The sequence below is a fragment of the Colossoma macropomum genome, unplaced genomic scaffold (assembly GCF_904425465.1).
Source record: "Colossoma macropomum unplaced genomic scaffold, Colossoma_macropomum, whole genome shotgun sequence".
NCBI lineage: Eukaryota > Metazoa > Chordata > Actinopteri > Characiformes > Serrasalmidae > Colossoma > Colossoma macropomum.
In genome coordinates this window covers 12,951,068-12,964,069 of record NW_023494790.1, presented here as the reverse complement: position 1 = coordinate 12,964,069, position 13,002 = coordinate 12,951,068, and positions in this window count along the sequence as shown.

The window sequence follows — 13,002 nt, the reverse complement described above, 5'->3', positions numbered from 1 at the left end:
CCTGTGGAATTCTAGCCTTGCCTCTAAGCGCCTTAAGTCTTTAAATGATTGTAGCAAACTGTCAGTTTAATCTTTCATTCTTCTTGTAGTGATCTACTTGCAAACTCTACTTAACTCCCTTAACTGCGTGAACAGTTACAGTAAGCAGTAGCTGATCAATTGTCATTGAGTATTCTAAAGTGTCATCTATGTCCTGGATAAATTTGCCACATTCCTTTAAATTAGTTAAGAGATAGGATAGTTTGAATATGGATTAAAATGTGTTCTAACAAAAAGGTAAGAAAGCCCTGTGACCTTTTTTTATGCTTTCAACTGACTCTTGAATGTCACCACAGAAAGTTTCTGCTTCCACCACTTGAGGGCAGTCTTGTCCTACTTATGAGCTTAAATTTTTGAGCCCTTGGCTTGTTGTTGTCTGTCAGAGTGTGGCACATTTATTTGGAATTAAATAGTTTATTAGTTTATGGCACAGTTATTGCAGCAATATATCTGCATATGGAGAACATAGTTTAGCACTAAGTACATTAAGTGTTGGCAAATAAAGCACTGATAATTATTTAGTATCGTTCTATTTACTATAGAATAATACTATAATACTGACAAAAATAAATATTATGTTGTTTTTTAATGTTGTCAGTTAAGCTGATATCTGTCCAAATTTCAGGGGCATCTTCCTAGAGCAAAATAAGCATAGCACCAGGATCTTATCAGCTTGTGTGAAACCTATTGCCTTTTCATACACAGACAGGTTCTGATCACTGAGTGCTCAGCCCTTCCAGCTTATTTACAATAAATTGTGCTTGCTTGTTGAATGAACCTTAGCACTGAAGGGCATGCAGCTTACATTTGGCCAAAATGAACTTGGCTGGTTGGATGTACAATTAGTGGCGGCGCAAGGCTTATCTTGTGGTAGTCATATATGTTGTCAACCTTCATACTCAGTTTTCTTCTTCATGCTCACCTATCTATCATCCCTTGGGCTGCTCTCACATTCTTACTTAACTGCCAGTTTAATGAGCTAAGATATTACACACATTTTGATACTTTTTAACAGAATATGAATGATTTCACTAAGGTTTTTGTATATATGAAGAAACAAGCATGCGGCTTGCTTCTCTGCAGGAGTACTTTAACCCCAAAGGAGAACAGTGTGTCCCATTTCATTTGGGGACATATGTCTATACATGATTTACAGATGATCCAATGATTAATTAATTAAATTGTTGCACCTCACTCACTAGCGGTGGGGTTAGGACAGTCAATCCAAATAAAGTGTTACTGAACATTTTATATTTCATTCTTGTGGTAGTCGATTGTCTCACTCGACTGCTTTAGGTAGCTGTGTCAAAATTGCCTCACCTCTGTGTTATATAAGATCTTGGTGATTTAGCATGGCACAGAATTGAAATGAAGTCTTGATTCATCACAATAGAGGGCGTAACATCTAGACTCACATTGAACTATAAATTATCATGCTGAGTGCCCTGTGGCACACTTGACCCTGTAGATCTGGCTCTCGTGTTCCCCAAGTTGTTTTTCAAGTTCTGAGACCCATGGCACTTTCTGTGGTCTTCTCAAGAGATCCAAAAAAGGTCCAGACATTTGCAGTCAGGCCTTTCTCTTTGTCTTTCTTGTGCTATTTTGCTCCTTTTTATTTGTTTCTACTCTTATTTTTATTGCGTGAATAGCAATTCACCATCTCATTTTCATTTTTTGTCTTATTGAAAATAATTTGTGAATTGTGAAGCATATGAATTAGTTTACATGTGAAATGTTTGGCATATATTACTTATGTGTATATATTTATATATTACTATATTATGTAGCATTATATGGATATAGGTTCTGCTGGCATCTTGAATGATGAACTGATGTCACTTCAAACAAATGCAAGTTGTAGACATTGCCTCAAAAGGTGAACTCAGACATGGGCTAGTGTAATGAAGCCCTAATAATCATGCACATGCACGTTCAGACAGACTTCACAACCCACGTCAATGCATCAAAGTCACAACACCATCAGTTTTCATTCCTCGTAGTCACTGGCCATGGACTTTTTCATTAGCCAAGACAGCTTTTCTCTTCAGGTTTCTCAGAGTAAACCAAAGATGAAGCATGCGCTTATAAAAACAAAGATGCTAAAACCAGTTATCTGAAGCGATGCCATGCAACACTTTTGGTTCCCTAAAGAATGGTGCAATACTTGCTGCTTAATTGTTATAGGTTTTGAAAACTACAACATCAAATTAAAGTGAAGACAAGGAGCATTTGATAGTGATGTATTTGGAGAATTTTTCTGCTTTGGTACGGTACAGTCCGGTTACAAATCACCTATTTTGTCGCCATTTACTCTGCCAAGGGAGCCGTACCGAACCTGAATACCAGAGTAATTTTTTTAACCCTTATCTCTGGGGTAGGCAGCATACTAAGCTGGAACGTTAGTAAAGGTGCAAACCATTGATTGGTCAAACGTAATTGTCATAGAATCGTCACATAGTGTCACATGAGTCAGCTTATTATATTTTTTTTTAAAAAGCTGTCTGTGACTGTTCACATGAAACCAAATGCAGAGTAAAAGGTACATGATAACTTGAAGCTCCTCCATTGTTGCTACTGTTATTTGTGTTTACTGTTAACACTAGATTTGCGTGAGAAATCATGTGACCACACAAACTCTGCCTACATTCATGTTTCTGTTATGCGGTGGGAAACAGACTTCAGTTTAAATAGTGCAAGAAAGTGCAAAAGCCACAGACTTACTTGCGTCTTTAGGTGGATCTGTAAATGTAGTACAGTTGGCAGTACAAATGTTTTGTGACTTATGTTGATCATGATAATGAGAACAGACGCTTGTTTTGGAGGTCTGACCTCCATTAATAGACTCACTTTGCCAAGATGTGTTTAACATGATGTAAATCACAGATTTATGACTTTGACATGAGTTCAGGTGGTTCTTTTGCCATAACTATGAGTTCCAGTGATACTTTTACTAAAGTTGTGGTGCCGTAAAAACTCTTTTTAGAACTTCAGAATTTTTATTGTGCTGTTTCTACTTTTTAATGTTTTTTACCTTGATTATCACCCACCACTTTCACGCTTACACACACACTGCACAGTTTGGTGCAGTAGGTTTTTATGAGCCTTGTTTAATACACACTGTATTTTTTTCTTATTTTTTCATGCTCCTCCCCTGCCTGCTGTATTTGCAGGCAGCTTTAGTGCCAGACACCCTGAGGCAGCAGTAGCGCCAGTGAGTCTTCCCACCTCTGTTTTTGTGGTGGGAGATGACATGTCGAAGCTTTGAAGGGCAGGAGAGGGAGGGAGGGAGGGTAGAGGGAAGGGCGGGAGTGAACACATCACTCTGCGAGAGCACCGAAATGTCATGTGGCCTGCAGTCCGCCCAAATTCTCTTGCTGTCTATGTGGGCCGGCAGAAACGGAGACAGGAAGCGCAACACACACACACACAAACATACACATGATTCTCTAACAAACACTCAAAATGCTTGAACCTACTCCTCCCTCCTGTTTCGTTCTAATTCCTCTCTATGTCCTGAGGCTTCATATGTTCTGTTTTTTTCCCCGGCAACTCATAACACATCAGCTCAGCTTTATGGCGTTCCAGTCAGCTTAAAGCTATGTGCTTCACCCAAGTTGCTGCATGACACTTCAAAGTTCTTCTAGAAACCTCTTTGGAATGTTGAGACACTTCAAATACAGCAACAAAAAGGGAGACAGTGCATGCCAGACCCAGACAGTTCACCCACCCACAAGCACCTACGTTGAAGTAAATAAAGACACCATGACACAAACAAAAACATTTTAATAAGTACAGTACAACCTGGTGTGTATGTGTCCTTGTGTGTGTGTAGGTGTGTGTATGTAGGTGGTGTTTTTGTTACTTTGTCTTCGTAAGCTCTGCAAGCTCAGGTGTATATTGTGTATGAATATGGCCATACGAGTACACAGTGTAAAAGTCAAAACCACCCTTCATTTATTAATTTCCAGTTAAAATGTCCAAGTACAAGTTAAAAGCACAAAACGTTTGACAGAAAATTTTACAGAAGCCTCAACAGCTAAATTTAGTGTGTCCACTCTTTGCCTTTATTCAATTTTTTTCTATTCTTCCAATCGTTTTAGTATTTTTTCAAAGAAATCTTCCACACCTCCAAAAGTTCAGTCTTAGAAGTTGGTTGTATTTTCTACTTCTCACGATCCATGTAATGCCAAACATATTCAATGATGTTAAGATCTGGGATCTGGAGTGAACAGTCAATTGTTCTGAGAACGCCAGCTGCTTTGATTCGTCTGTCTTCTCACAGTGCAAAGTGGAACAGAAAAACCTGTTTGTTTTTGTTTTCTGAAGCAAGAGTGGAGCTTAATTTTCTTCTGTCTCTCGAAATGAAAGCTTTAAGCACTGCTTGTCAGATGGTAACAGTTTTGATAGTCCACCAGGTCTTGCACGGTTGTGCAAGTGGATTGTCTAATATCTAATCTCTAATATCTAATCAGAAATGTTCCCTGAAAAATTAACAAATTGTACTTAATGGCCGTCATGACTAGAAATTAAAAAAAGAAAGCGCTGTATGCATGCACCTTCTACCCACTGTTTTGTTTAGTTGGTCCATTTGAAATAGTGTGTACATTTATAATGCTGTTTGTGTAAGAGTGCGTCCAAGGTGGGGCACACTTCCTCATGCTCCCTCTGTCAGTATACAGTGGTGCCACTGGCGAGTCTCCTCCAGTGTTTATGTCCCCGCAGAGCTTCTGTCTGAAGAACTGCCCTTCATTTAGACAGAGAAGATTAGAGAGGAGCCATTCCTCAAACCCTCCTATAGAGATCAAACAGCACCATAGCCATGTCGCTCATGCAACACTGCATCCCAGGTGAGGGGATTTGTGTACAGTCTGCACCCACTAAACACATATGCACATGTACATGCTTAGCTCAGCTTAGACCATTTACACAATTTTCTGGAGATAAAATTAATGGAGACTAATGTTTAAAAAAATCATGCCACCTGCATGCCTGAATCATCATATACTTTCCTTAAACCACAACTCAAATAGACTTGCTTATGTGGTTTCTGACATATGTATGAGATACTCTTACCTATAAAAGTGGAAGATATTTGCTGCCCAACCACTTGTTTCCATCAAACAGAGTTTTAGCGTTAAAAATACTTGACGTATGACATATTTTTCTGCATAAAAGCTGGTGTCACATCTCAAACATTATGTACATATGGTTATCCTGACTTCTTCATCACCTATTGATAAGGATTTTGTTTATTTTATAATTTTTCGTAGTGATGCATTGATACCGATACTGGTATTGGTTATCGGGCCGATACCATGCTCATTTACTCATACTCATACATATAAAAATTCACTGATACTCCAACACTCACTGATACCATGTGACATAAGCCTAGTTAATGTACACGGCTATGTTAATAAACCAACGACTCAAGCTGGCAGTGAGCAACAGAGAAGTGTTGCTGACTCCTTGGAGATCAAACACAAAGCCGCTGGTAACTTTAAGCACTCTGTCTTGGCAAGTTTTTAAATACACACAAACACAATCACAGCCAATTCCCCAATACAGGTGGGGACACGGCTAGCAAAATGGAAAAAGTCAACATTTGCTACCAAAGTCTTTATATGCCAACTTTACTCGGTTTAACCGAGTAGAATTGTGCTGTATAAACGTTAATTTTTTTTAAAATTGTCTTTTCAAAATAGGCTGTAGACAGACTGTATTGTCTTACTGTGTATATCACCGCCTGGTTTTAGCTACAGGTGCGCAGTGTTAGCAGTGCAGCTCAGTTTTTTTTGCATGTATGCTCGATGTGCAGTGTGTTGTTTTGAATGAAACAGCTTTCTTTGAAATTGTTCATAGACAGAACTGTCTGTAGGGTCACGGACCAAGTGTTTTCGTGCTATGTAAGCATGTAAATCGCAGGCTTTGTCTGTATGCAACTGACTAGTCAAACATAGTGTGAGTCACCAAAGAACAAGATTTCTAAAATCACAAAGTGCATGTCTGTGTTAGAGGACATTCAACTAGAGCTCAAAAAGCCAGACAAAAGATTTCAGACGTAAAAAGTGAGTTCCTCGTTTGCATTAGCCTCAGATGTGATTCCTGCTGTCACTGTGCTACAGAGACTGTTGTTAAAAGAGACAGATGTGGAGCAGGTGACTAAACTATAAAATGTGCTTTACTGACAGCTGTACAGACGTGCTTTTCTGACATGGAACAAAACCTGCTTATCTCCACTGTAACGCTACTCGAGCCAAGGTAACTGGTGTAACATAGCTGGCTAATGCATGTTATTTAAAATCAGCTACATTTTAATGATTTAACTGTTAAGGTGCATTACACTCACATTAACAACTACTTCATTCTAAGTATGTAATTCATTATGATACCGGACTCTATATCGGCAAGTACTAAAAATATGTAGCGGTGCGTCCCTATTTAAATTTTTATTATTGTCTTTTCCCCTTTGGAACTGTTCCATCAAATCACATTTCTCTGCTATAAAAAGCTGTTTGAGCACTGTAAATTTTACTGTAAATTTATTTATTAATGCATTGTTTTTTTTCTAAAACAGTCTCCAATGTAGGTTTTCACAACATTGACAAACAATTTAAGTTAAAAATGAAAAAAAAAACATTTTGAAATGTTTTTATTCAAAAAAGTATTACAAAGTATTAGAACAGAAATGTTTTTGTCAACATTCATGAAATGTTACCAACCATTTCCATAGTCTACTTTTTGAACTTTTAAAAACTTGTTAAAACATTTTTTGTAAAAAAAACAAATGGAGTCATAGCTAGTGTCAGAACCCACAGAAGCATGTCTTTTGAGATTACTTAACAATTTGATGTGGTTTAGCAAGTGTATGATGATTTGGACATGCAGTTTTCACTATGCATTACTGGTACACTCTCAGAAAAAATGTGCTAAACTGTCACTGGGGCAGTACCCCTCTTGTCACTGGGGTGGTACCCTCAGGGGTACACCTCAGTACCTTTAGTCAGGGAACATAATTGTACCATAATCCGTTGAAATTTTCTAGGTCGTATTGACTCCACACACCCCGTCTCGTCTCCAGGCTTTTTATTTTACTGTTCTATTTAAAACATTAGGTTATGAAATGGTACAGATATGTACTTTTCACCTGGGAAAAATGTATTTAAGGTACACAATTAGACCTTAAAACCACTGTTGTACCTTTGATGGAACATTTACATTGTTTGTACCTTAATGAACAACAAATGTACCCGTGCAGAACCTTCATTTCTAACTGTGTAGTTATATGCAGCTATTAGTTGTTAGCTACATTATCCTTGTAGATTCAGTGCAGTGCAAAACTTAAGAAGCAATCTTGGGCCACCAAAATGTCTGGCTGATTGACTTACTGATCTCATTTGGGGTAAGAGGAAAACCGTAAATGTGATTTTTTTCCCCCCAAACAATTACTTTAAAAAACTTGCAGACATCAATCTTTTCTTCTGTCCTTAACTTACTCCTCATAGGCATATACCTCCAAAAAGAGTGTCATACTTTACGAGTTGCAAAAGTACCTGTTTGATTAGCTGTGGTTTAGTCGTAAGCACAGTCTGATTTGACAGCGCATGATTTAGGACTTTCTGCTGGATGATCTCCAAAGCAGCCTTAATGAGATTTTGATTGCCATCACTGCATCGTGGAGCTGCCAAGGGTTAGGCCGCAGGCTTTAGATATGAGCGTGTCGTGGACTGGTGACGTTAAGTTTGTGCATGTCTTGTTTGGAAACCAAAAGAGCAGTATAACTCCTTATCTGACTGAATCACTGGCTGACTGACCACAGAATCTCAGACTCTGTTTTCTGCACCTGTAATTAGCCTGTCCCTGGAGGTACACGTCATTGTGTTTTAGCCATATGAAGTGATCTCATGGATCAGATCAGTGGAGCACCACACAAGCACCTCACATTCTCAGGTTAGTTCTGTTACTCTTTACAAATACTCTTTGCAAGTCTCTAAGACATTTCATAATTGCATAAATGACAAAAGAGCTTCTCTTAATTCTTTAAACTCCAAAAAAAACTTGGGTGGCTCAGGCTTCTATTCCTCACTATGAGAACTACATAACTTACATATTAAACCCTATTCAGGCAGGTTAGTTTTACATGGGGAGCTCCTGCAATTTAACCGATTACCGAAGAGATCTGTGAGTATAATCCAGTACTGGTCTACAGTGTCCATAGGTTTACAGCTCTAAAAGTAATTAATCCATTATTAGCTTCTGTAATTTGCTGAACTTTGAGCTCCTATTGTAATAGTTGTCTTATTAGAATTTACCTCACAGTAGTATAATAGTATTATGTAAAACCAGGTAAAAGATGTGGCCCTGTTGTTATTGTTATTGGGTGTGGTGCCTGCCTTGTAATGCTGACATATACATCCAGTTTATGACCATTCAGTCTGAGCTACCTGTGGGAATTTGGCAAAATTACACAGATACACATACAAATAGTTCAGTCAAATCTCTTACAAATGACTAATAATTAGTAATTGGTAACTAAAATATTATATTAATAGTACATTTATTAATAGAATTCATTAAATTAATAATGCATTTTATTTATATAGCACCTTTCACACATTTAAAAGGGCTTTACAAAGAGAGAAGCAAATAAAAACCAGCATAAGAGAGAACAGTAAATAGAGAAAACCAGGACAAGGATGGAAAACAACAAGTAACAACAAGTAACAAGAAAAACAAAGATAATAAAGAATCCAAAAACAAATCATTCTAATAATGATAAAAGTAACAATAAAAATAAACAATAGATAGAATTATAATAACAAAAGAGATAAACAAGGAATTCAGCTCTAAAAATATTTTAAAATGTAAAATAAAAAATCATAAGCTCATAAAATAATGTCTGAGACTACAGCAAATATAAAAACTAGAAAAAGCTAAAGTTAAAAGATACGGACAGGTGATAAAAAACAAAGCAACTAACGAGGTGTTGGACCACCGCAAGCCACCAGTGTGCCTTAGCATAGACTGTGTCTGGAACGCCATTCTTCCAAAAGGTATTCCCTCAGCTTGTAATTTTGATGATGGTAGTGGAGAGCACTGTGTCCCATGTCAGGCCAAAATCAAAAAAGGTGTTTGATGTTGACAGCTGCTGACTGCAACTGCTGTAGCATATGATTCACATCATTTTCATACTCATCAGACCGTTCATTGACCCCTTGTGCCATGTGGACGTGGCATTTCTCATCCATTCAGGACTGTATCATTGTCTTGGTGCACACCACACATACACTCACCCACTTGTCAAGAATATGGGAAAGGACACATTTGGCCACATCACTTTTTTCCACATCTCAGTAGAGCAGTGCCTATGGTTTTTGTACCACAAAACTCTCAAATGTGCATTTGCTTTTGTAATAATGTGACCTCAAATTTGAGGTCAACTGGGCCTGCTCAGCATTTTTATATATGACACAGAGCGTGGTGGGATGTTAATTATTATGCAGAATGCCTGTCTGGAAGCATCTGCATATATGTATGCTTTAAGCTGCTTTTTAAAATTTCTAGCTGAGGATTCTTAACATGTGTCTTGTGGGCTACGTTAAATGTAAGCCTCAGCACTTCTTTTGTGTTTTGTTCTTGGAACAGAGAGTAGTCCTGCGTTTGGTGATCATAGACATTTTGTGGAGCATATTCAGTTGCACATTGTATACAAGAAGGTGCTAATCCAAACAAATCAAAGAGACTCAGTTAGGGATATCAATGGTTTACAGATATATTAATAGCTCAGAATCAATATTCTATCATGTAGTCTGCATTCCATATTCCAAACTTAATGGCAGCCTATGAGTTCCTGATTCTGTATGGTGCCATAGCATTGTCTAAGTGCTCTATCATTACCAACAAGTGAAAGGGGAGTGATTACAGGTTAAATAAACACATTAGGCACATCATTAGTTGGACAGCCTGTTATTATGCAGTGGAGAATCAGGTGAAATGTCAGAGTGTTCAGCATCCACGTGTGCCACTCACAAACTTTTCTTGCCAGGTCAGCGTTGTGTTATTCTATGGGATAATTACACGACTCAGAAGAGCTCTAATAGCCGTGGTAGTATTATCTAATGTATTGTGTCAATGAATCCTCAAAGCTGGGTGAGTTTAGTTTTCTGTTGGCACTCTGTGATTGTTTCGTTGATATTTTAAATGGAACTGATTATATGTAATTGGGAAAAGAGCCAAGAAGAGTGATGAGTTTTACCAGCTCCACAATTGAACTAATTACCCCTTAAAGTCAGCTTTGCTGATCCTTTCAAATATGAAATCTGTCTGATTCTGTGGTCGTTTCCTCTCAACGTGTTAAACGCATTAAGAAGTACACAAGCTGCCACAAATGTGAATGAGCATATGAACTGCACTCCATCCCCACCACCACCACACCTCCCTGGCTCGCTTCTCTCTTGTTGTGTCTAAATTTTCCACGGCACTCCTGCCAGCTGCTGAGAGTGCTGTTCCTTGAAGCCGCAGTGTATTTAGCAACAAGGTCGAGCGAGAGAGCTGAGGCTCCGTGCGGCAAAGCGCTGGCCCTTGAGTGCTGGGCCTGGGCTTGGCAGCAGACTCGACCAGAGGGGGGCTAGCCAACACTCCCTGCTGCATGTGGGAGCAGGCCAAAGAATGAGCTGTGTGTGCGCACGAGCGAAAGAGTCTGTCTACCCGACGGCAAGAACTTCACTTGGGCTTAACCTGTGCAGCGTTTTGTGTGTGTGTCTGCGAGTTTTGTGTGAGTTTGCAAGACAAAAATGTGCTGATTCTAGGAAAACTACACAAAAAACTACCTTTTCAAGACAGATTTGACAGATTTCAGATCACTAAGATCTTAATGTCAATTTACCGGAAGTAACAATAAACAGCAAATGAAGTGTGAAGTATTTTCTTGTTCATAGGTTTGCTTGTTCAAAGTGTTAGTTTGTGGATAAGCAAAAAATCTTTATCTTTTTTGTTTTGTTAGATCATGCTCTTTTCATATCCAAGCCCACATCCTGACATTGTATAAACTTGCGTTTATGTATTGCATCCCTGATCAGCTTTTCCATTGCGTGATTGTCAAAATTCTTATCTTTACTCTCTATAAGCTCTTTTTCCTAAATGCTGTGCTATAAAATGATTCCCCTACTCAAACTTGGCCTTGTCTTTTATAGGTAAAACACAATCCCAGGGATTTTCATCCCATTAGACCTGTTGCCCTGTAGACTTCATATGTTTTTCAGGCTTGATCATTTTTTTCTTGCTTCAGGCTTTTGTGGTTTCTCAGTTTTTGGTATTTAATCTCAGCCATTCCTGCCCCCCACTCCACCCACCATGACATGGAGGAGTTGGCTTGTTTTCGAGCTGGAGGTGGGCCCAGATGTGCACAAATTGGACCAGTGCACACAGGAAGAGAGGGGAGCATTGTTAAATTGATTCCATACGCTTAGCTGACAGTGATGTCATTACAATTGGAGTGGTTTACATGGGTGACAGTGATCTGTGCATTAAAGTGGAGGATATCATATGCTTTGAGTGAAGTAGCTAAGATGTTATAGTCATAGCTTTAACATGTCAGTATTAAATTTAATAACAACCTACTATCCCTCCATTTCTTATTTACAATACTGTAATATTATTTTTACTGTACACAAGACTGGAATTGACATTAGTGCAGTGAGCTCTCATAACGATGCCGTCAATCATAAAACCGTTGTCATCTGCCTTCATCCTTGTCTCTGATGGGAATATACTCCCTGGGGTCTGCAAGTCTGGGACACCAAGTGCAAAACCACAGAGAAATATAAATAAATATGAATAAATGGGCTGGATTTGTCTCCTGTGTCTTTGTCTGTCCGGCACACTTGGCTTCTTGGCTCGCAGCGCTGCATCTACATTTGGGTTTGGCTGCTCTTGCTAGAGAAAACCACAGGAAAAGGAAATGCAAAGCTCTTAGAAAGGCTGAAAAATGTCAATAACAAAATGGAACAGTGCAGATTTAAAACTAACAAAAGAACTTTGAAACAGAGGTTTTTTTTCATAGCTAACACTTTGCCACTGTATTTTTTATTTTTTACTCTATAAACTGAAAGTATTGTTTCATGTAAGTTCTTGTGGCATGTAAATTAATTCTGTTTGCTTTTATATCTCACATACTTGAAACTACAGCTGAACGTGTGGACAATAAAGTGTAGTTGGGTGTTTTTGTGTCCACAATTGAACGCCAAGTGTAAAACACTTATCTCTTTAAAATCTCACTCATAAAAATGATGATATCCTATGTGTAGAGAGTAGATTTGCCTTAGCTGTGGCAGCATAGTTTAGAGTCTGTGGTGCTGGAGCAATATTTGAAGAAGAACGCTGTAGCGAGGTGGGCCATATGGTCACTGCTGCCGGCTCCTTGAAGTGTTGTGAGAGAAGCCGCTGCGGTCTGCCGTGGCGACTGGAGGCTTGCAGCACAGCACTTCCATTCCCTACACTGACCTCAGAAAAGGAAATCTGGGTTGGAGAAATAGAAGGGTTGCTCCTGATCTATTTACAGAGCCTCCTGCTTCTCCAGTGCCACCCACGAATGTGTGTGTGCACGCACGTGTGTGTGTGTGTGCGTGCATGCGCCATACATATAACACTGTATATGCCAACGTATGACCTGTTCACTCAGTATACTCAAATTCCTTTATATCGCCATTGTTGGAACAAATCCTTGTATCTCCAAAATGGTAACTTTACAGGAGAAGGAAAAAACATACTTTACTTTTCATGTAAGTCAGTGGAACCAGACTTTTTTCCAAGTAATTTTGGGCCATTTCTTCCGGTCCATTTCTCATGAAATTTACACATAGTGTAAAGGACAACATTATAACAAGATTACGTCAAAAACTGAAAAACGACAAAAATGGAGATACAAGGTTTTGTTCCGACAACATCGATATGTGTGTGCATGTA